We start from the raw sequence: 13,205 nt of genomic DNA, 5'->3' as shown, positions 1-13,205 counted from the left end.
AAGCATGAATGAGGCCACTTCAATTGAGTGTTAGATATAGATAGCAAATTCTATCAATGAAAACACAATAAGGCATTTCTATTTTACTAAATAGGATTGCCATTTTAATAAAGAAAAGTAAAGTTTTCATCACCAAAGGATATTTCAAGAACATACTGAGTGCTTTATAATCATTCATTCATTGGTCAAAATATGAAAAACTTTATAAATTATTTTCTTAGGAAAATAGTTGTTTGTATCACCCATCTTGGAACTCTGGTGAAGTTACACAATTAAACAGTAGCATTTTTTACACTATTTTCAGACATTGGATAACATATAATCTCAGCTCTAAGTTACTTGTAGTATTTTGGAGAGTTTAAAATTCATGTGTGTGGTGTATCTGTGTTTGTGTATGTGTGTGTGTGTGTGTATATATATACACACACACACACATACACAAACACATATATATATATATATATATATATATATATATATATATATATATATATATATATATATATATATATATATATATATATATATATATATATATATATATATATATATATATATATATATATATATATATATATATATATATATATATATATATATATATATATATATATATATATATATATATATATATATATATATATATATATATATATATATATATATATATATATATATATATATATATATATATATATATATATGTGTTTGTGTATGTGTGTGTGTGTGTGTGTATAAATATACACTAAAATGCAATTTAGCCTCCCATTTTTTAAAAGAAGTTCTCTAATTAGTGATTGAGCTGCAGAGCTTTGATTAAATAAGAACCACCTTGCTCTTGTCATCTATAAGCAATTTATACTCCTCAAATTTGGTTATGGTTAAATACCCATGCTGTTTTTTGTGTTTGCTAACAGAATTATGATATGATACTACAGAAGACATGTAGTAGAAAACAGGTTGGAAAGGATCTTAACTGCATGATGAGAAAATAAATCACAAAGATATTCAGCAATATGTGACAAAGTGTGAAAATATACTACTTTTTATTCATTGATTTTTTATCTTAGAAGTTTTACCAAAAAATAAATGTAAATGAAAGGAAATATTTACAGTTAAAAATTTAATTGGGTGTTGTTTTACCATGACTGATTTGGAAAACAATTTAAACAGACAAAATAGAAAAACATTTAAAACAGAATGCCTATTCTTTCAAAAGAATATTGTTGGGAACCAGCAGTTAGCGTAATGGCTATGTCGCTGGACTCCCATGTAGTCAACCACGGTTCGCGTCCCAGACCCGGCGACTTAAAACTCATGCCAGGCACATGTGTGTGCGTGCCCAAGATCCCGAGAGGAGAATGGAGGGGAAGGGATTGCGGCGTGACCATCCCCCCTGGGGGGTGATTTCCTGCTTTCTGTCTCTATGTCTCTCTCTGTCTGTCTGGCAAGAGAACGCGCCCTATAGCGAAAACCTCTAAAAAAAAAAAAGAATATTGTTGAAGTAATCATATAATGTTCAACTGGAGACATTTTTATTGAAGACACGCTGAAAGAAAGTCAGTGCAACAGATGTAAACCAGGACTGACTCAGGCAGACCAAAACATGTAACCACTCTGAGTATTATGCGTCTTTTTAAAATGATACTAAAGACAGGATTCAGCCATAGTGGTGCAGATGGTGGAGTACTGCTGTGCAAGCTAGAGCTGCATGGAAGTCCTGGGTTCAGTTCCCAGGGGAGCTTATACATTCCAGGTGTTAATGTGCACATAGAATCCCAGCTCAGTGGGAGGCTGAGGTGGAAGACCGCAGTATCATGTGACCCTGTGAAAAATACCCCTCTCAGGGCCAGCAGGTTGTGTAGTGGATAAGGCACTCAACTCCCACATGGAGGACTGCAGTGTGAGTCCTGTACCCTGCAGTGTGAAACGCACTGAGCAAGTGTGCATGACTTCCCAAGATCCCAAGAGGAAAATGGAGGAGAAGGGATTGTGTTGTGTCCATATACCTGGGAGATAATTTCTGACTTTCTCTGTGTCTCTCTAGTGAGCACATAAACACTGTGGCAAAAATCTCTTTTAAAAAAGGACTCTCTCTCTCTCTCTCTCTCATACACACACACGCACGCATATGCACACACACACAAGAATGTTTAAAAGTCATTACTGATTTGCGGATGTATTTGTAGTATAACATTAATTTTGGAAATAGATTCGGAATCATCACATATGTACATAAAAACTGGTCTTTGTGTGTAATAGTTGATATGTTGTTATGGTAATGATGTGTTTTTTATATAATTTTTACAAAGAATTTGCATTGATTTTAAAAGAGAATACATATTTTAACGTTATACCTATACTTTAAAACTATGAAATAATTACTTGGAGAAGTAGTGAGTTGTTTAAAATTCTCAGAGAGAAAAAGTTAGTAGATAAACTATAAAAATAAAAGAAAACTGAGAGAAAGACTGTCTCTGTTCTGTCTTTTCCAAAGTATCTGATTAAAATTTATTCCAAGCATTTAACAGCCTATGACACTCAGTGAATACTTTAAGTCACATTTCAGGAGAATCATTATAAAAAACAGACAGTTAAAATACCAGTCACCTACAAAAATAGATAGATTATAATTTTGTTCTGAGAGATCAACAGTTTCTAGAAAATGTCTTAAAAAGTATATTATTTGTTAGTCCAGTCTGGGAATATACATTCATTGTTCTACTTTATCTTACTTTAACATTGCCAGGGGGTATGTGCACTCACTAGAGACTGAAAGAGAGAGCAAGAGAGAGAGTGAGAAGGTACTCCCCATGGAGGACAGTCACGCTGCAATCCCTTCTCCTCCATTTCTCCTTCCTGTTGGGATTTTGGGCACACATGCACCAGAGTGTTTTTCATTCTTCAAGTCTGAGGCTCAAATGATGCTGTTGGTCATGCAAGAGTCAGCTGCCTTAAACTACCACTCCATGGTCTGGCTTTACAGATTCATTATTACTTTAATGCATTGTTCAATCTAGTATCATTGAGATAACTTGATAATAATGACAAATTCTTAATCACGAGTCGATACTGGAGGAAAAAGCCACCTTTTCTTAGACGAAAGTCTATGTAAGTGATTATAAATGGTTTACTTCAATTTAACTAAATTTTATTTGCCATAAAGAAACCCACTATCAAAAATCAGGATAAAGCTGGAACCAACAGATGGCATAATGGTTACATCACTGGACTCCCACATGGTCTACTGCAGTTAGTGTCCCAGACCCAATGGTTTGAAACTCGTGCCTGGAGCATCTGCGTGTATGCCCAAAATTCTGAGAGGGGAATGGAGGAAAAAGTATTGTGGCATGGTCATCCCCCTGAGAGTAATTTCTCAGTTTCTATCTCTCTGTGTCTTTGGTGAGCACACATGCCCTATAACAAAAATCTCTAAAAATAAAAAATAAATAAATAAATAAATAAATAAAGATAAAGCAAATATCATAAAATAAAGAAAATATGTCAGGGAGGAAAAAGCCACCTTTTCTTAGACGAAAGTCTATGTAAGTGATTATAAATGGTTTACTTCAATTTAACTAAATTTTATTTGCCATAAAGAAACCCACTATCAAAAATCAGGATAAAGCTGGAACCAACAGATGGCATAATGGTTACATCACTGGACTCCCACATGGTCTACTGCAGTTAGTGTCCCAGACCCAATGGTTTGAAACTCGTGCCTGGAGCATCTGCGTGTATGCCCAAAATTCTGAGAGGGGAATGGAGGAAAAAGTATTGTGGCATGGTCATCCCCCTGAGAGTAATTTCTCAGTTTCTATCTCTCTGTGTCTTTGGTGAGCACACATGCCCTATAACAAAAATCTCTAAAAATAATAAATAAATAAATAAATAAATAAAGATAAAGCAAATATCATAAAATAAAGAAAATATGTCAGTTATTTTTGAATGTATGTAACTAGAGTTCTTTATCAAAGTAGAATTGTTCTCTGAAATTGCAGTAAGACAAACAAAAACCATTTATAATATATTTGAGAAGATAAGGCTCTTATGAATAATAGTAGAAGACTTTCTTTTCTTTTCCTTTTTTTTCTTTTATTTTTTTAGAAAGATATTTTTGCTATAGGCTGTATGTGCATGCTGGAAAAAGAGAGAGAGATGGAGAGATAGAAAGTGAGAAATCACCTACCCAGGGGAGAGGGCCACACCGCAGTCTCTTCTACTCCATTCTCCTCTCGAGATCTTGGGCACACACACAAGCACATATGCCTGGCATGAGTTTTAAGGCACAGAGTCTAAGACTCGAACCACAGTCAAGTACATGGAAGTCCAGCAACATAACCATTACATCACCTGCTGATCCCAGTAGAAGATTTTTTTTTTTTGAGAGATTTTTGCTATAGGGCGCGTGCGCTCGCCAGACAGAGAGACACATAGAGACAGAAAACAAGAAATCACCCCCCCAGGGGTGATGGTCACGCCGCAATCCCTTCTCCATTCTCCTCTTGGGATCTTGGGCACGCACGCACACGCACCCGGTTTTAAGCCACCGGGTCTGGGACGCGAACCACGGTTGACTACGTAAGAGTCCAGCAACATAGCCATTACGCTAACTGCTGGTTCCCACCAGTAGAAGATTTTATAATAGTTATGTGATAACCTATAACTAAGACTCAGCTATTAACATGTATAGAGCTTATTTAAATTTCAGATCAGATTAGCTAATTACAATATTTAAAAACAACAACAAAAATTGATCGTGATTTTCACGGGTAGCATTTTAAAAATTATTTAACTTTATCAATTATTATTATTATTTTATTTTGTTCATCATAGACAGACACAGAGAGAAACAGAAAGGGAAAGTGAGAATCTAAGTTGCCAGGTCTTGGGCTTGAACTGCAGTTGGCAATGTGGGAGTCCAGTGCTCCAAACACCACAGCACCTGGTGATCCCTCAAGGGTAGTATTTCTGGAAAACAAAAGGCTTTATGATGTCTTCATGATTCTTTGAAATAATAATAATTGGAGACAAATTCTTCTATGGCTCCCAATATAATTTGGGAATTTCTCTCCGTTAGAATAAATAAGCATAGGAGGAGAAAAAAAGGAAAGTAACAGGCAGCATTGAATACTTGCTACTTCAGTAAGCGTAATCAAATCCATTCACCTTAATCTCTCCTGTATTTTTACTTGGCAGTTATTAGAATCTCCTTTTGAAAATGAAAGATTTAGGAGAGATTAAGTATATTTCCTAAAATGAAGTGACTACTGTGTCACTGGACTCCCACTTAGTCAATGGTAATTTGAATCCTGAACCTGGTGGCTTAAAACTCATGCCAGTTGCGAGTGCATGTGTGTGTGCCCAAGACCCTAGGAGGAGAACGGAGTAGATGGGATTGCGGCGTGCCCCCAGTGAAAGCCTTCAGTCAGTCCCATATTTGTCCAAATTTAATATTCATAATCACCATAAAATGTATGGACATTCTCTTGTTGCAGTTCTCATCATAAATTGCATTTTTGATTCTCGATCTAACAAATTCCTCTCTGTAGATTTTAGAAAATGTTTAATAAAGAAATAAAATTTAAACTTATCTCTGTTACATAGACAACACATTCCAGAACCCATCAGATACTTCGTTTCTTGAAAATAATTTTACTAAGTAAAAATAAATTAAATTGAAAGAGGAAAGCCTCTTCTCAGTATAAAGGTCACCTTAGCACTTGCAACCTCCTCTATTCTACTATAGAGCATATTATATATATAATAAACCTTTAAAATTAATCCTGTCTTTTAAATTGAGCTACCTCACAACTGAGCACTCATGTTGTTTGATTAAAAGAAAGTAATTGATCATGTCAATATATCCCTCTTCTAATAAGCTCTACTCCAATAACACAGAACATGATTTCAAAGAGAAAACGCAGCTGATGTTTCACACATTCTCTTTCCTTTTTTTTTTTCCCTTGACCTGAAAACTATGGTACTTGTTTCTTAGTAATGAATTCACATGCTTCTCTTGAATTTCTTTTCCTCTGCAACAGTCCAATGAGTCTTTATCTATTGCTGCAGACAGACATCTTCTCAAATCACCCAGAGATGTGAATGATAACCCTATCACCTACTAGACAGAAACATCAAAATTCTGGCCACCATTCCCCAAGATAGCTTTTTCTTATCTGAAGCTATCCATCTGTAATGTATAAGGACAGAGCCTGCTTTCAGTAATGCAGCTGGTTATGGCGACTAAGAATAGCACAGGCTTCCCTCCAGATGATGTAGAGTAGCTCACCTTCATCCAAATGAACTAGAACAGCATGCTTGACTCCTGAAGGACAATTGGAGAAGCCTGTATGGAGTATGAGCCACAAAGAAAGACGAAGTCAAATAACTCTTTTGCACCTGAACCTCTGAATAGATAGGATTTGGGATCAGGAAAAAGTTCATCCAGTGTGTAATTGCAACATGCATTAATGCACATAAATTAGCAGTTTTTATTACATAATCAAAAGCAATAGCCACGTGTGTACAAAATCAGAGAACAAATTAAACATGTTTGAGTAAAGCTACAATTTTAACACCATGAAATCATTAAATACTTACTGCCTCATGCTATTTCTGTCAGATAATATACTTTTCAAAACTGGATTTTTCTTTTTGACATTTATTTTTAACATGATACTGTGTAAGCAGTTATGAGATCCATCATGATATGAATTAATCCCATGTAAACTATCATGATGCAAAACTTACTTTGACAATTAAGACAAAAGGATTATTCTCCTAACACTTGCTTATAGTATTTAATATAAGCTGATTATTTCCCTCAACAAAATAGAATAAAACTGAAAAAATTGATATAGATTCTGCTGTAATGTGTACAGCAATCTAATAACATTGCCAATGATGTGATTTTTAAAAATGGAATGTTAAATATTATATTCTTTTTACACAGAGCTTTTTTTTCTGCATTTTTATAGTTTATTCTTCCTGTGACTCATTCACTTCTTTGAGATTTCCTTTTACTTCATAAAAAGCAGGTCTCATCAGATATTGTGAAAGCCTGAGGTTAGCAAAATTATTTTGCTTGAGGTAAATTTAAAACTTGAGGCCCTGGGAATAAAAGGTAAATGCACTACTCCTATCCCCAGAGTCTTTAAATGTTAATGATTTGTGCTTCAGAAATGGACTCAGGCTTCAACTTTCTACCTCCATTTTAAAACACTTATTAAGTGGTTTGGGCATTTTCCATAAAGGATACTGAACAACACTTAGACATGTTACTGCCCCGTACCCTTTTAGAATAAGGTGCGGGGTTTTGTGTGACTTACATAGACTTAACATATTCAGTGTATTAAAAGAGTTTTATTAAATGGGTCGGTGGGCAGTTGAAGGTGCACCAGAGTGACATCGTCTAATTGCCTGTAGTACATTTTAATAAACTGCAGGCTCACATATCAATCATGGGATAAAAGCCGAGCATATAGAAACATTCGGATTAATTATTAATAACAATTTGCTATTAGAGCGCTTTGGTTTCTTGCTGTGGCAAAGCACATCGGTGAAAATGCTGAAAGGGAGGCAATTCATTTGCACGTGGATGGCCCCGAATTGTAATAAATCTTAACAAGTTCTAATTCTCTTTTAACCTTCTTCAACTTCCTTTTGTGGCTCTAATCACAGTGGGGGTATAAGGGTGTCTTCATCACAGCGGAGGGTCTGAATTCTGCACAGATGTAGCATGTAGAGGTATCAAAACAGCCCCAACTTCAGTTTACACCCCTTACTTGTTGGCACTTTCTTGGAGTGTCTGTTGCATGTTATTGAAAGCATGACTATTATTTTAAGCATTGCGCTTGTCAAAACATGAAGTAATTTTGTTGTTCTTTCCTGAGAAGGACTAGGCGAACACGATTATTTTTGCTTTTCTCAAACATAGATCTCTCTTATATATTCAGATATTTAAACTAAATGCAAAGAGAACATTTTACTGTCAAAAACAAAAGAGACTAACCATAAAAAAACTAAACCTAAGTTCTGTTTTCCTTGCATCATTATTTTAACCATGAGTCTTACAAGTCAAGCAAAACTAAATAATCAGTGAAAAAATGAACAGCATTAGTGGGTTAAAACTATACAGATAGTATGTAGATTTTTGTTGGAATTCTTTCTTTTAATATCTACTATTTTTATGTCCTTTATAGGTTTCTAGTCTCAATTTCCTCTTTTTAACTACTTTCTTAAAAATTGAAACACTGAGACTAGCAGATGGCATGGTGGTTAAGGCACTGGATTCTTCATGGCCAACTTTATGGCATGAGTCCCAGACTCAGTGGCTTGAAAATTGTGTGGGATGTATGTGCATGCATACATACCCAAAATCCTGAGAGGAGAAGAGATTGTGGCATGATCATCCCCTCTGGGGCAGGGAGGGTGACTGGGGTGATTTCTCACTTTCCTTTTCTTTGCCTCTCATTGTCTGTGGTGAGTACATGTGCTCTAAGGCAAATAAATAAATAAATAAATAAAAGTAAAAATAAAAATAAATAAAAAAAAAATTGCAACATTGACCCACTTCAATTGAAATCACAAAGGAAACCATAATATCTCACTGAATAACAGGGAAAATAAATATTTTTTTAAAAAAATCTTATTTAACATTGACAAATTATTTACATAAAGTATTAAAAAATCGTTCACTGGAAATTTGGTGGCATGGTGATTGAGGTGCTAGACTCCCACATAGCTGACTAGGGTTTGAATTCTGACTTGGCAGTTCACTTTCTCTCTCTGGTCAAACTGAATAATAGTGATCAAATTAAATAAATAATTATTTTTAAAAGTCATTAATACTACATCTATACCTAGGCAGAAGTCTCAATAAACAATTAACTTTTGATATTTTCATTGTTGTTAGGTAAATTAGCGAGTTTCATTAGCAAACCATGAGTACAGTGTTTAATAGAAAAAAAATAGTCAAATTGTGGAAGCATGTTTGCTTTTTTATTTATGTTATTTTATACATGTTTATCAGTCATTGTACTCCTGTTGGGGGACAGTTTTGGAATGTATCTAACACTATAAGGCACTTAACATCTAGCCACTAATCATTTTTCTTTTCCTTTTTAGTGTCAGAAAAAGTTGAGAATATTTTCAAATACATATCTCATGGGAAAATTATTTCCTGTGTTCTGGGTCTTCTCATCCTCTTTAAACAATGCAGAAGGACATGATCTCCTTGGCAGAGATCTGGAAGCTAGCTTTTATTTTCAGCTCTAATGGTCTCATCTGAATCCTTATCCCAGGAGTGTTAGCTGTCAGAGACCCCATGCTGTGATTCACGCTGTGTATGCCAAGTTGACGGGTAATAAAGTTATCATAATCCATAATTTAATTATAGATGATAGTCCCTGCTCGGATTGTAACACTGAGACTCTGGCTTCATTTACACTTCTGGGATGCTTCACAAATGATTTGGGCTGATCTTTGATACGGGGTCAGGGGTGGAGAAATTTTTCATGTAATTGCATTCTATCTTATTTGAAAGAAATAGTCTATGTTCAAATTGGATTTATTTTTGAGTTGTCATATGCTTATAGTCTCTATAGCAAGTATAAATTTTAATAAGGGTACATGTAGATGTTTTCTATTTGAGACAGATATTTGGGTTATATTTCTCACCCTACTTATGTGTGAAAAATTCTTCTTTTCTTGTTACTGCCTCAAACCTTGAAAACAAAACAAAACAAAATTCTGGTTCCTAGAAATTAGGAAAATGTGCATAATTGAAAATTGTTTTTATTTTTCCATTGTACTGTTCTTGTGCAAATTTCACATCAATTCATGAATTTGCTGAGGTTGTTTACTTAACTGGGCATAAAGTCCTTTCTTCTCTCTTTCTTCTTCATGTTTTTTTTTTTTTTTCCTGTTTGTTTTGGTTTTCTTTTTCTTTCTTTCTTTTTTCTTTCTATTTTTTTTTTTAATTTGGTTTATTTGATTTTCCTGCAAGGCAGTGTACTAGATGATAAATTCACCTGAAACCTATATTGGCACTTACTACCTTGGCAGCTTAGATATTTAACCGAAACTTTGTAAGTCTCTAAATTCTTGCAGAGATGGAATTGGACTTCTCTCAAAGACATGTGATGATTAAACAAAAATTACACTCCCCAGGCAGATCTAACTACCTCTTGAAAGGACTTAGTCCAAATACTATGGAGAGCCTGGAATAATAGCATGCCCCTATAATCCCAGATAAACATAGGAAGATTATGAGTTCAAGGACAGGTAAGGAAACATATGGAATTATCTGGATTCATAAATAAAGCAGCTGGACCTTGGTTTTAATTCCTCACATGTGAATGACTATACATGGGGAAGGATTGTAATATATGCATTTACTGTTGAAGTTTCCATTTAAGAAAAATGCTTTCTGCTATAGGTACTATGTACTTTTACTTTCAGAGGTTAAGTTTAGCATTATTAGAAATTTCTTGGAAACCTCTCTCTCTCTGGTCAAAGTGAATCATAATAAATAAAATTAAATAAATAATTCTTTAATAAATCATTAAGAATACATCTATGCTTAGGCAGAAGTCTCAATAAATAATTAACTTGTGATATTTTAATTGTTGTTAGGTAAATTAATGAGTGTCATTAGTAAACCATGAGTATAGTGTTTAAATACATTTAAATACATTTGAAAGGAAAACCAGTTGATTACGGTCAGGAGGAAACTACAAGGAAATATAATTTTATTTTTCAAATTCTAAAGAGTTCAGTAAGTCTAATAATTCCACAAAATATTCAAGAGTATTAGTGATGACATATATTAATGTTGAACACATGATCACAAAAGTTATGAAAGTTTATACGGGACCAGCAGTTAGCATAATGGCTATGTCGCTGGAGTCCCATGTAGTCGACCACAGTTCGCGCCCTGGACCGGATGGCTTAAAACTCATACCGGGCGCGTGTGCATGCCCAAGATCCCAAGAGGAGAATGGAGGAGAAGGGATTGCAGCAGGGCCATCCCCCCTGGAGGGTGATTTCTCACTTTCTATCTCTCTGTCTCTCTCTGGTGAGCGCACAAGCCCTAAAGCAAAAACCTCTCCAAAAAAAATGAAAGAATAAAAAAAAGTTATGAAAGTTTATAAATGCCTTCAACTTAGACCTCCCTAAATAATGATATATAAATCTACAAATAATGTCATCATAATCTAGAAGAACATTTATAGGCAAATAGTTTCTTATTTACAAATAGTATTTTTTATGAAAAAAGAAGAATTATACATTAATTAATATTAAAAAGGAAGAAAAAAATTCTCTCGTGAGTCCAAGACCAAAAGCATAACTTTTTTAATAATTTATAAATACTACTTAAATTACTTGTATTAGTTAACCCAAGTTAAATTAATTACTGGATAACCTCCTGCACATGACCTTTATATAAAAGGCCAGCAAATATTAGCTTAACAAACATTCTCATTTTCATTGTCACACATTTTAAAATATCATACCAAAAGTTTATATAATTACGTATCTGTTCTCTTTTAATTTAAATTTAAAGATAGCCATCGTATCCTTGAGACATGCTCAAGGAAGATTAAGGGAAATATATTGTTAAGGGAATCAAAGAGAAGTATTGAGAAAGTGTTTTAGCTCATTATTGTGCTGCAAAATAAAAATGCCTAAGATTGGGTGATTTATAAAGAATAGAGATTTATTTGACTTAAGATTCTGGTGGCTAGAAAGTCCAAATGTATGAGGCCAGCATCACAACATGGCAGAGAGTAGCAGAAAGGTCAACAAGCATGTATAAAGAGAGAGCACTGAGCAGTCATCTTACTCTTAACAACAACTGGGGCTTTCAGGAACTAATCCATTCCCATTAGAGCAACAACTCATGCCCTCCTATAAGAAAACATTAGTCTGTTCAAAAGGGCAGTGTTTCCATGATGCTAACACTGACCACTAAGCCCCCACTCCTGAGGGTCTCCCACCTCTCAACACGATTACGTTGGAGATATGGCTTTCCACAAATAACCATTTGGAGGCAAGCCATATCCAAATTGTAGTAGCATCTTTCACTTTTTGATGCTCTTAACAATATATTTTTGCTGTCAGAAGTCATAAAATAGTTCAAAGCATAGTGCCATATTCTGTAAAAAAGCACCGATGTTGAAAATTGAGATATGTGGGCCCAATACCCTATTGAAGAAACAGCTGCGATTCCAATTTTTTATCTTACAAAGCACTTAGAGAGGCGGAGAGAAGGCATAGTCAAGTGGAGAGTTTATTAAGAGCAGAAAGGAAGAATAGAACTTCCAGGCAGAGAGCGAGTCCCATAAAATGCATCATCAATGAAGAACTGAGGTAATTTTTTTGTCTGGGTCGGACAAAAAAATTGGCTTTGTTCAGTCTTCTAATATATGTATTCCCCTCCTAGTGGGAAGTCACATATCCTATAGGTTATGTTTACAAATGACTGATTTGTTAACCTATTAGTTTAATGACTGATAATTTGGAAAAAGCGTTACCTCAGTTACCTTTGAAGGCTCCAAGATTCTTATCTTGAAATTTTCTCTGTAGCTTTAGGAAGTCTTACCTCTTCAGGTTTTCATGAAAAACAAAAACAAAAACAAACAAACAAACAGAAAACTTTTATATTATCTGTGTGCTCTGGGCTATGACAAATGGTCTCTGGTTTTTGTCTAATTAAGTCTCATAATAAGGAGTCATAAATTCTTTAAGAGTAAGATTTGTGGGAAGCAGCAGTTAGCATAATGGCTATGTCTCTGGACTCTCACATAGTCGACCGCAGTTCGCGTCCCGGATCCGGTGGCTTAAAACTCACGCCGGGCGTGTGTGCGTGCATGCCCAAGATCCCGAGAGAAGAATGGAGGAGAAGGGATTGCGGCATGACCATCCCCCCTGGGGGGTAATTTCATGCTTTCTGTCTCTGTGTCCCTTTCTGTCTGGTGAGCGCACGCGCCCTATAGCAAAAAACCTCTCAAAAAAGAAAAAGAAAAGAGTAAGATTTGTACGTACATAGCTCAAAGGAACATAGGAACATAGTTATTCTGAATAAAAGGGAGGAGGAACAAGTAATATTACATGACTGCCTAGTGTTGCAGATAGCAACTCTCCTTTTGAGGTCCCTGGCCTATCTACCTATTCACTGGATGTAAATCTTCCCCACATTT

The sequence above is a fragment of the Tupaia chinensis genome, unplaced genomic scaffold, assembly GCF_000334495.1.
Source record: "Tupaia chinensis unplaced genomic scaffold, TupChi_1.0 Scaffold143089_1, whole genome shotgun sequence".
NCBI classification, from domain to species: domain Eukaryota; kingdom Metazoa; phylum Chordata; class Mammalia; order Scandentia; family Tupaiidae; genus Tupaia; species Tupaia belangeri.
Note: the sequence above shows the minus strand (reverse complement) of the source record.